Source organism: Molothrus aeneus, unplaced genomic scaffold (genome assembly GCF_037042795.1).
Source record: "Molothrus aeneus isolate 106 unplaced genomic scaffold, BPBGC_Maene_1.0 scaffold_44, whole genome shotgun sequence".
Lineage (NCBI taxonomy): Eukaryota > Metazoa > Chordata > Aves > Passeriformes > Icteridae > Molothrus > Molothrus aeneus.
The window spans coordinates 1,226,662-1,239,026 of record NW_027099111.1 but is presented as its reverse complement, the minus strand read 5'-3'; the positions used below and the strand labels follow the sequence as shown (position 1 = coordinate 1,239,026).

General features: G+C 43.1%; 1 pseudogene; it reads right to left on the bottom strand.

Moving 5' to 3' along the window:
• Window positions 1-10,948: 10,948 nt before the first annotated feature.
• On the bottom strand, window positions 10,949-12,126 carry LOC136570957 (uncharacterized; annotated as a pseudogene).
• Between the last annotated feature and the right edge of the window lie 239 nt (window positions 12,127-12,365).

Genomic DNA, 12,365 nt, shown 5'->3' with positions numbered 1-12,365 from the left:
GCTGCCAGGGCACTGCTGATGCACATTCAGCTTGCCATTGGCCAGGAGCCTGGGTCCCTTTCTGCAGTGCTTCTCCCAGCCTCTTGCTCCCTCCCCAGTCTATACACCCACCAGGATTGCCCTGTTGCAGGTGCTGAATCCAGCACTTGCCCTTGTTCCACTCCATCTGGTTGGTGATTGCCTGTGGGAATCCTCAAAAACAGAGGGGTTTGGGAAAGCTGCAAAAGGAAGGCCTCAGAGACAGCAGAACTGTCACTGGAGCTAAGCAGTAGTCATAAGGTTTGTCAGCAGAAAAATTAGATGAGAAGTAGAAAAGTAAGGACAAATGGGACAATGGTCTGTGTATTAATGCTTGTCTAGAATAACTCCCTAAGCTACAGCAAAGTATATCTAGCGCGATGTTAGGTAGTTCTAAGCTTAATAATGGAGCTCTGTGCATTGTATCTTAAGGCTTACAAGCAGGTCTTTTATTCGAAAGAAGCGAGCATTGTTCTAAGCCCAGGTACATGTCTTTATAGTGATTGGACAGAAGTACTGTCAATATGCTTTTGCTTTGTGTGATTGGTCAAAAAACTTTTCAAGTAAGTTGTAACATTAAGTTCTTTGTCTGCTGCTGGGGACGTGAGCTGCTGGCAGCTTCCCATTGTCATCACCATGTAATGAGACTGATGCTGGAAAAAAACCAGCTTGAGACGCCGTCCCCAGCAGTCCCGCCCTTTTTGTGATTTGTGCATAGACTCCCGGCCAGCAAGAATTGCCCATCTCTCCTATTTGGCAAGATCTCTCTGCAAGGTCTCTGTGCCCTCAAGGGAGTTAGTTCACAGCTCCTCCCAATTTAGTGTCTTTGGCAAACTGTCTTAATATTCCTTCAAGTGCTGTGTCCAGGTTGTTCAAAAGATGTTGAAGAGAACTGGCCCAATGATGATACTGTCTTAGCCACTGAAATAAGTGCTTCATACTTCCTCTTGTGCAGAAATCACAACAAATTTCTTTTCTATCCATGCAGATATCTTTTCTTATGCTCATGCTTTTTATCCCAACAGCAGCTGACACGACATTTACAGGCACAGCAACAGCACACTTTTCCTGCTCTTACTAGACTTAACAATTTTGCAACCGGTCAATCAGTGACCTTTGCAACTGAAGTCAGACCTTCAGCATTTCTCATTAAAGGAATGTCTTCAGAAGAAAACTTTGCTGCCTACTCTGTACGACTGAAGAATAGATGATAATGAGTTAGCATCACAATCAGTTAAGTACAGAGCCTATACTTTAGCAGGGAAAAAATTAAAAGAAGAGCTCTTTTATGCAACAACTATCTGAGAAACAAAACAACTAGGATCTTCCACAGGGTTCCCTGCAGTAGAAATGTACTTGTATGAATGCAGAAGATAAAAGATGTGGTTTTGAAAGGCTATGTCCTTGCTAAGCTAAATTGGATCTCATCCTGTAGATGAAAGATCAAGGAGCTCAAAGCGGAGCTAGAGAGACATGTCCAGATAATGAGACAGAGCAAAGCATTTTCCAAGATAATTAAGCATTCTGGTGGACTGGCAGGTTAGGTTAAATCTGCCACACCCATTCACTTTCGGGGACTGAACTGTGGAGTGCTAAACCGTATCTGCTGCTGTGCAAAGTAAAAGAGATCCATCCAAATTGTATGGTTAGTGTGAACACTCTCACTCTCAATTGTAAAACACTTCATAAGCTATTAATCAGTCTTAGGAACAAAATGAAATAAAGCTGTTATGCCATCTGGGAATGGGAAAACATGTTCAAAATATTTTTTTCTCTATGTTTTCTTCTTTTTTCTTTTTCTTTTTTTCTTTTTTTTTTTAATACCACATTATGTGATTGATAATTTCAACCATTCTGGAATGCTTTTAACAGATGAACCCAGCATAGTAGTTTTATTACAGGCTCTTGTCCCTTACATGCTTCAGGACAGGTTTGGAATATACTCCACAGTCAATTAGTGGTTTTTTATCTCTTTTCCCAGAGACAACTTTTAAAGGACTACTTAACCCCTAAAAATCATAATTTCTCTGGTTTCTCCAAGCTTTTTGAGAAAGCTGTTTTGGTTTTGTTTTGGTTTGTTGTTTGTTTTGTTTTATTGCATCATTCCTAATGTCTTCAGACCTACTACAAGAAGAAGTTAAAAATAGATCTTATTTGAAGAGACTGTTAAAGCTAATGAACTGCCAGTCTTGGTATTTGTATCTTTCTAAATCCTTTAAATTCCAAGGTTGCCTTCCTGAATCCTCAGTTACTTAGAAAACATTGTGTTTATAAAACAGACCCAGTTCAATTGCTTCTGCAAACTCACCTTCATTTTATAGGATTGTACTTCAAGAAATCTTGCTTCATTCAAACATTGAAAGTACAGATTTGACATCATCTGTGACCCTTCCATCTGTCTGAACTGTATTTCATTGTGTGAGTTTCTCAGTTGCTTCAAATAAGGACAGAATCTTTTCAATTTGCATAGCATGTTATCTGAAGATCTCCTGTCTGCTTTCTTCACTTGCTTTAATGGGAAGACAAGGGAAATACATTTTGAATGTTCTCTTTTAGAGTCTACTTTTACCTACCAGTGTGCTTATATGGACTAGAACCAATGTCAGCTTGAAAGAAGGTATTGTCACAATCCGCTGATACCAAGGGGTTGGTTAACTGGTTGGTTGGTTAACTGATCTAGGAGTGCAACAGACAACCTGGAAAGGGGATTGCAGTATCAATCCAAACAAATGCACCTTTATAGAATGACCACAGCAAATGACTGAAAGGAATCAGGGAGAGGAAAAGAATAAAAAAGAGGGGGAGAAAGAGAGAGGAGTATAGCTACCAAACATGGAGAGACTAAGTCCTCTTAGTCCAGCCGATAGAGTTTGCCTAGTCACGTTGGGAAGATCTCAAAGTCCTGGTTAACTCAAGGTTCTATTATAGTCCATTGCTGAGGGGGGAAACAGAATCTTGAAATGGCTGAGGGGGAACAGATACAATCAAGAAGAAGAAGAAGTCTATTGAAATTGCTGAGGGGGAAAAAGGTATTGAAGACGGGTACAGACAGTCCATGTTCTCAGCAGGATAAGTCAGTATCAGCAGTGAGTGGGACCCACTGTTTCAGGACTGCTTTCTGGGGGAAACCAGTCTAGGTCCGGTGAACACATCTGTAGGCAACACTCAGCAGGCATCCTGCTTCAGTCAGGCCAGCACCCCTGCATCAGAATTACAGGTGTCTCAGTCTCAGTCCTTGGTAGGGGGGCTTCAACCTCGCTGCCTCACGCTGGTAGTGGAGCAGATGAAGGATTTTCCATGGGGGGGCTACCAAGTTGCCCCAGCAAGTTCATCTGGCCAAGAGGTGGGAAAATTCCTGGTCTATTGTCGTGAAGCAGGTGCAAGCATATAGGCCGGGTCGCCCTTTGGCAGGCCCTGCTAGAAGCAGTCACTGAAGACACAGCTGTGAACAATCACTTGGCAGGCCAGAATTCTGCTCAGGGGCCTCAGGATTTTTGGTGTTCATCCATTACTGGCAGGCCAGAGGTCCCATCGGGGTCCTCAGGGTCCTGATATCGGTCCTGTGGACGGTCGTGAGGCAAATGAGGGGAACCTCAGACCGTCTTTCACAGCACCTGGTGACTCACGACAGGCTTCAAAGGGTCTTCATCAGCAGTGTTCTGTACTATTGTTGTGTACTTGTCGCACATTGGTAGCATATCCCGGAAAGCAGAGACAATACGTCAGACAGAGAGAGAGAAGGGAAGGACAAGAAAAGATAGAAAAAGGCGGGGGTAAGGAAACAAGAAACAAATATAATAACAGTAATTTAAACCATATTATTTTGAAACATTTTTTTCAAATATCTGAAACTAATCACAAATAATCAAAGGCAATAAAGCAATAAACAAATCAACAACAGTTAATTTAAAATATTTTTTTTCAAAACAATTCACCAAAAATCAAAAGTAATTTTCTTATAATCATCAAAGAAAATTGAAGACGATTTCAAAACACATCCTCTCATTTATAGTCGCCTTGTGTCAATAGTCTTGGAGATGTCCACAGTGAAAAGGACATCAGCCAAGTTGTGTGCATTAATTACAGACATCAATTTTGTTAACTCTTTCATCATTCTCCAATTCATAATGAGTAAGATTGCTGATTAAAAAACCCCAATCAAAACGAAACGCAAAAGGGCAATGATGGGATGACACATACTGTTCAGGACTCTTGTGGCAATAGGTGACCACCCAAAAAGAGTATCCTACCACCTGTGTTCAGCATCCTTTCTTACTCTCTCTATGACATGGTGTATTTCTTTCACATTGTGATGAACAGTTACCAGTGCTTTCTGTCTATTCTTCTTGATCTTCTCCAATATTTCCATGAAGTCCTGATGAAGCAAAGATTGCTTTACCAAAGTAATGGTCATCCCAATGGGAGTAGGTTTAGGGCAAATTTGGGAGAAAACCTCCAAAAGGTGGACCCTTCAGAAAACAAACCCACACGGCCCCTCCCCCCAACCGGGTCGGGAAGGATTCCTTGGAAACAAGTGGAAAGAACCTGTTTCTGTAACAGGCAAAGCACCCCCCAGCACACAAAAGGAACAATACCAGATGGCACCACTCTTTCACCGCTCTGAAAAAGTAGACAGCTTCAGAAAGTCTCTCTTGGGAGTGCTCGCTCTGTTATCAGTCTGTCCTGTGCTGGGGTAGCTGCTGCACCTTGGCCACAAGGTGCAAACTCTTGGTGTTTCCCAGGTCCCAGTCCGGAGCAGGTCCGAGTAGGTCCAAAAAAGGGAAAGGAGAAACAGTCCAGGGAAAATTTGGACTGCTTAGCTAAACTAACTAATGAGCAGGAGCAAAAAAGCAAGAGCAAAGCAGGAGCAAAGCCGAAGCAAGAGCAAAGCGAAAAGCAAAGCAAAAAGCAAAAGCAGCACCCATGTACTGCCCTGTCTCTGTGTCGCGCCAGCTGTGGGGGAGCGGCTGATAGCAAAACCGAAACAAAACATTCGCTCTTCACAGCCAGTCTTGAAGGCACAGAACATGATATCCAGCATAAACAGAACACACGGATGGGGATACAAGCATCATAACGTCACCCTAGGACAGTAATAGTTTGTGAATCAGTCTTTAATTGGATTGTAAAAGGTAATGGGAGGTAACTGGAGCTTCTGAAGAAAAATCACATCCCTCAATTTTGTAAAGTTACAAGCGCAAAAATTTGAATGATTTTTACTATCCACTACTGCATTTTCTACAAATACCATATCACAAGCAGTTCTAAAGCACCCACACCCATTGCCTATATATTTAAGGACTGTTTCAAAAGTCTCGTTAGGATGAATTTCAAAATGACAGATATTTTGTTCTGTGTCCAAACAAACATCCTGAGCTGGAATTGCATTACTTTCACAGATGAAGCCTTGTTCTCGGACAATAGAAGATTCCAAATTAACATAGCTCCATCATGATTTAGCCCTAATGCAATAATAGGAAATCTCAAATGCACTGAGGCATTGCGTACGGTTAACACAAGAGCTGTGGCTGTGTTTGTAATGGGGTGATAAGTAAAATTCACCAAGTTCCACCAGGACTGGAATTCTCTTTCAAAATCAGTGGCACTGTCCCAAATTCTTTTCTGAATTTCAGTAGGAAAATTGCCTTCACCTTCTCTTATCATTGAGGCAGCAACTGACTGCATCGACAATTGGGCCTGGATAGAGCTAAGAGCCAAAGAAAGGTTGTTTTGTGTAGCACCGAGTGCATCAGTATACCAATTTGTGATCACTTACATTTACCTTTTCCCAAGCTGGTAATATGTTTGATAGCAAGCACTGCTGTGTTCCCAAAGCCAATAAGGATGATTGCAGTGGTTGTTTTAATTTGGTCAAATCTCTAACCATTTTGTGGCAGCCAATTTATCCATTAGTGTACTTCAGAATCAATACTATTTAGAATTCCAAAACCTGTTCCCAAAACACCGGTTATATCTCTTAGTGTCCGTTTTTAAAGAAAAAATGGACTTTCTGTTTCTGCAGCCAGGTGGTCCAACCCTCAAAGGAAGTCCGCAAAAAAGGCAAACAGGCCGGCTGAATTTCTGAGACATTGTTTTGCATCATCAGCAATTTGACTTGTTTAAGAGACTGTGCCAGATTGAACAATATGTGTTGTTGACCAGTTTTCCTGATTATATATGGTCCAATTTCAAAATTTCTCAGGCTAAGCATAAGCGGTGGTTGGGCTGGAGTGGTGGTAGTAGAAGGTTGGTTCATACCATTTATTATCAACTTAAAAGAAAAGCCTTCACTAGTTTTGGACCAAAGACAAACTACTTCTGCAGTTTGTGTTAATGTAAAATTGTGCCAACAGTCTTGTACGCTTGGGGGCGTACAAACCTGTTCACGCTTATTTGTCTGATCTGTCAAAACACTGATTGAGATTGCTTTGCTATAAGCAGTTCCACAAATCCTTTGGCTAATTTCTTCTCCCACTACCCCTTGAAGCTGCCAGGCTTTTTGTTTTTCCCATTCCTGCCAAGTGAACAAAAGCTTGGGACCAAGGCCACATTGACTAAGGGGACTCTCAGTCCCTTCTGCCCACTAGGATGTAACTACTGTACTCAATGTCAGCTTTGTGCTCTCAGTCCCTTCTACCCATTGGGGTGTAACTATGGTGCTCAGTGTGGGCTTCATGCTCTCAGTCCCGTCTATTCCACTGGGATGTAACTATGGTACTCAGCATGGGTTTTGTTATAGCGTCTATCTTAAATTTATGAGCTAAGCCTTTTCAACCTAACAGGTTGGTCAAGTTATTTTGCCAGCGGCATGTCACTTAAGTCGGTTTAGTTAATGTAAAATTATGCCAGCAATCAATTGGTTCATTTTTACAATCCTTTGTACTTGCAACATTGTTCGTTTTGCGACCGAGAGTGTAATGACCAACATACTCCTGGCAGCAACACAGAGTAAGGGGAATTTGTTTGGCACACTCCCACTTGTTTGTAGGACACAGTCTCGCTGAAGGGATATCCCAATCATTTTTCCCATCTGGTTCCATAAAATTTCCGGCAACTGTGATGGAGGTGGATTTCTCATAGAGAGATCCTTCCATTTTTCTGCATGCTTCCACAACCGACTCACCAATTGTTCCAGTTAGGGCTCTAGTCCTAGTCCTTCTGATCCCATCCCCACTCACTTGGACCATATACCTGGGGGTCATGCAGCACTATAGGCTCTAGGTTCGGGTGGCCACCCTTGGGATACGCTCCTAGAACATTAGTGGGATGGAGGGTAGCTTCAGACCACAACCACTCAGCAGGATCCTGTCCATGGAATTGTGGTAGGATGCAGAAAAGCATCACCAGTGTTATCATGGTTCAGATGATTTTCATGTTCCTCAGGGTTCTTCTGTAAAAGTAAAAACAACAGAAATCCTTCCACTGAGGGCAGAAAAGAGTTAAAATGATAGGATTCTCCAGCATGTATTTATCCAATGCTCTTTCCCTAGAGCATCAGAGGCTACCCATGCATATTTCTTCAGAGGGGTTTTCAGCACTAGTGCTACTTCCCCTAGAGGAGGGAGGTCCACTACAACAGGTTGTCCAGGGTAATGTGCTGGACTTTTTGAATCGTCAGGTCGCCGAAGTAAGGGAACAATGCTTGGAGCTGTTGGGCAAAAGGCAGTGATTTTGGGACATCCATTCACCCCCCATCTACTGTTCACTCTTTTAACAGCTTCCCATAACCGAACGTCCCAATTTCCCTCCCGGGGCTTCAGAAGTCCTTTCAAAAAACCCTTGGTCCTTTCTAAGATCCCCTTAGCTTGAGGGTAGTGGAAAGGGGTGTGGAAAGACCGCTTAATTCCTTCACCTTTTGCCCAATGCTGTACACCTCTAGCAGTGAAGTGGGACCTGTTATCAGATTGAATTTCTTGTGGCTTTGGGAAAGTCCCAAACCACCCCTGCAAAGCTTTAACTGCATTATCACCTGTAGCTCTTTTCAAAGCATCAGCTTGAACCAACCCAGATACAATTTCTACTCCTACTAGCACAAAGTGTTTACCTCCTGACTTCTTAAAGGGGCCAATATAGTCTACCTGCCACGCGTCCCATAAGCCTTTACCCTTTCTTAAATGCAGAGGGTCATCTTCTAAAGGATGTCTCTCCACTCACCTGTGACATTGCTCGCAGGCTGATACGCATGTTTTACACATTTCCCTGGTAACCAGCCAACCACAAGCATGAGCTTCTTTGTACAAATCTTTCGCACCTGTGTGCTGTCTTTTTCCATGCAGCCATTCTAATAGTTGATCCCAGTCCTCACTAATGAGTTCCTTTTTCAAGGGGCTGAGCCTTGCTAGTTCATCAGCTCTATTCTTCCACTCTCCTGCTGGATTTCCATCTGTTTGCTGAGAAGCTACCCAACCAATAGCAACATTTCCTTGGCTTGCAACATCTAAAATTTCTTGCCCCTTTTCCTTTTGCCACACTGGAATTCTGTGAACTTCCCAATCATTTTGCTGCCAGAAAGGAAGCCACTCGGTACAACCTTTGTACACTGCGTAAGAGTCGGTATAAATGCAGACAAGAGAAATGTTCTGTGCCTCACATCAGAAAACACTCCAAACAGCTATGAGTTCCCCAGCCTGAGCGCTGCCTTCCCCTTCGGTAATGATTCTTTCACCAGATGAATTGTGTAAGACAGCTGTTCTATATCTCCATACCTTCCCTTCCCGTTTTGCAGAGGCATCTGTGAACCAAGAACTTGCTGCTTGTTCAGGGGAGAAAGGAAGGGCAGCTTTGATTACAGAGGCAGATTTATCTTGGCTGCTAACCAGGCTCTCAGTGCCTTGGATTGTTAGATTTTTAGCAGCATCTTCCGTTATTGAGACGGTATTACAATAGCCTTCCATCTGAGCATATCATTTCCTAACTGAGGCCCTTTGGGCTACCCCGTCAGGTTGGGGGCGGGGGGGGTGGGGCTCCCATTAGTGACGATTTTGATAACTTTGAAAGGGCTTCTTAATACAATATGCTCTTGTCATGCAATTTTTTCCTCTTCTAGGAGAGCTAAGCTAACTACAAACAACCCCTTTTCCCAGGTAGTGTATCTTTTCTCAGCATCTTTGAAACCACAGGAATAAAAACCAAGAGGCCCCGTTGGACCCTCGGGACCCCACTGCCAAATGTGTACTGATAGCCCTGAGGAGGCAAATCCCCATTCCACCTGAAAGGGATCTGTGGGATGGATAGGGCCTAGTGCTTGGTGAGCTGTTGCCTCAAAAATCAGTAATTGCAATGCTTCTTCCTGAGAAGGAGTCCAATCCCATTTCATCCTTTTCCTCAGCAAGTCAAAAAGCGGCCTAGCAATTATTGAGAAATCTGGGGTGTGTTTTCTCCAGAACGCTAATAGTCCTAGAGCTTGCTGGAGATCTTTCCTCAATTCAGGCCTTTGAATCTGATCTAAAGAGGTTAGGGTATCGGGTGGAATACATGTCATGCCTCCTTTCCACCAAATTCTCAAAATCTTCACTTCCTGAGAAGGTTTCTGAATTTTCTCTGTGGGTATCTGCAAATCAAGACTTTTTAAGTGAGAGATTATTTTCTGCTGATGTTTCCCTACTACCTCTATTTCATCCTTCCCCCCCTCCCCACCACCCCCCCCCCCCCCCAGAGTGTCTTAAATGTATTGATTATCAGCTACAGGATCAGCAGGATCAGGTTTGGGTATTTTTTCTAATTCCTGAACTAAAGCATGGTGGGCCAAAGTGGAGGAGTGTTTGTTGCCTTGGGGAAGCCTAGTGCAAGTGTATTTCTGTCCTTTCCCATGGGAAGGCAAAATGGTCCCTATCTTCTGGCTGTATAGGTATCATAAGGAAGATGTCTTTGACATCCATAGTTGCCATTGCCATGATTGAGTGAGCCTTTTCTTGAATTGATGTTATTAATTCAGCTAAGTTTGGGACCAGTGCTGTAAGAGGGTCTGTGTTGGCATTAAGCCTGCGAAAATCTACTGTAAATCTCCACTTTCCACTGGCTTTTCAGACTGGCCATACCGGTGAATTAAAAGGAGAATGTGTGTGAATTATTACCCCTTGGTTTCTCAAGTCCTGTAGAACCGCTTTGATACCTTCTCTGGCACCAGAAGGTAGAGGGTATTGTTTTACATTAGTTGTTTGATTATAGGGTAGGGAGGGTGCGGTTTGAAGCAGCCTAATGTTAAGTGGCAGTGTGCCAAAAGACCACAGAAATCCCTCAGAGTCTTCCCACTGCCTCCCAGCAAGGACACCCATTCCTAATCAATTATTTGGAATGTTCCCAATTACCATTTTGATGACTAGTTGATGCTCATTTCCAGGGCGCGTCAGTTTGGCTAAGGCAACATTCATAGATTCTGTAGTTCCCAGAGCATTAAGAACACAGCATTGTCTCTTAGTTGGAACAATTCCACACCTCTGGGCATCCTTTTTTGTTAGTGCAGAGATTTGAGCCCCAATGTCAATCAAAAAGGTTACTAGTAGCCTGTGGAGGCCCGTGATAGCTGGGCTTAATTTATATCCTGATTTATTTTTAGTGAGCATTCTTAAATAAACCCAAGCTCCGCCCCTTTGCCCGCCTGTAAGCGGCAGAGAGATTTGTTGCCCGAAAACCCTGTTGGTTTTGGTTCACTGCCTGTGTTCTGTGGGAGAGGCTGGGGGAGGGTTAGTTTTTGTCCCTGAGAAGGGAGGGGTGCACTGGGTTGAGCCAATGGATTCGGTTTTCGCTGGTGCCAATTATTTATTATTTTCTGCAATTTCTCAAGGGGCAAACCATCCATCACCTCTTTGGGGACCCACTTTTGAATTCCCAACAACCACCAACGGTGGCAGTTAGAGATCTGTTTTCCTTTCTCTATATTTTCACTGTGAGGAGCCCCAATAAACCAAACACCTTTGTTATTTTCTGATTTCTATGCCGGGGTTTTTATAGCTCCATATTGTCTACAATAATTAATTAGATCTACTGCAACTTCAGCTCATGTCCAAACTTTATGGCTACTGGCAGGTGAATCCGATTGAGAAGCTGAGGGCTGTGAGGGGGAAGAGTAGGGAGTGAAGCCAGGATCTCTAGGTCCACTTTGGTCAGGGGAATTCCTGAGGAACCTTATCTAGTCTTTCTACAGGATTCAAAGCCATTATGGTTTTCTGTAGAGTCATTGCTGTATGTTTAAGTGTTTCTGGAAGCCCATGAGTTCAATTGGTCATTAGTTCTGGCTTCACAGGTAATTGCATTGGGCATTCAAAACCAGGAACTAATTTCTTTTCATGAATCATTGGCAGGCAGGCGGCTTTGTGGACACTTTCTAAGAGCTGGTCGGTGGTGTCAACGATTGCCAGGGGGTCACCCCTTTCCAAAGGATTCATTCTCCCGGCCCAGAAAGACGCACCCTGTGTCAGGGACCATGCATCACTCTTACCTCCTTATCTCCTGTTATGAAGAAGGCTCCATGTCCCCAGTACCCACTGGCCTCCGGTTAATTTAATTTGATCTCCACCATCGAGGGACACTCGGAAGACATATTCTGTCTCTGATTCTTGTGGGAGGCGCCCGAATTCTTTTTACAGCTTAGCTAATTCGGTAGCACTGAACGGTATTTGTTTAGTTGTGATATGTGGGTCAAGATCCTCTTTCGGCAATGCAGAGAGACAGGGAGACCCACTCGGTAATCAGAATCCAATTTTATTGTGGGATACAAGCACTTATATACCATTTCAGGGAGACTAGTAATGTGTACTACAATGATTAGGTTAAAATCACATACACAAACTTACGCATATAACAACATCTCTTGCTTGCAGAGTTTAATGCGATTTTCTTTTGCCAGTAAACCCGTTTGATTTAATCTTCTTGCAATCCAGGTCTAATTTTCAAAGTTCCATTTGTTTATGCCAAGGCATCCTGTTATCAAATCTCTTATGTTAACCAGGTCCAAAGTGCATCATCTGTCTTATGTCCCCCAACATTCCAACAATCCTCATCATTAATATAGTTCTATTCTGTTTGAACCAAGGGTCTCAAGCGAGGACAGCAGTATTCTCTCCAATTTTTTACTGCCTCAAGTTCCTGACGGGGATAGATTTGTTTCATGTCAGGAGTTTCCTTTTCCTCTGGCTCTGTAGAGGAATCAGTATGATGTGAATTCTTAGCAAGTTCCTCTCTAAGGGCAGCTCTCAACATATAGATCTCATTTCTATCTTCCTTTAATTCTTTCTGCAAAATTTCAACTAGGTTTTGAAGGGAATCTATTCTTGCTATTTCCTCGTTTCTTTGCTTTAAAAGGGTTTCTATGGCTGCTGTGAGACAAGCTGCCAAAACTGAGCAGAGGA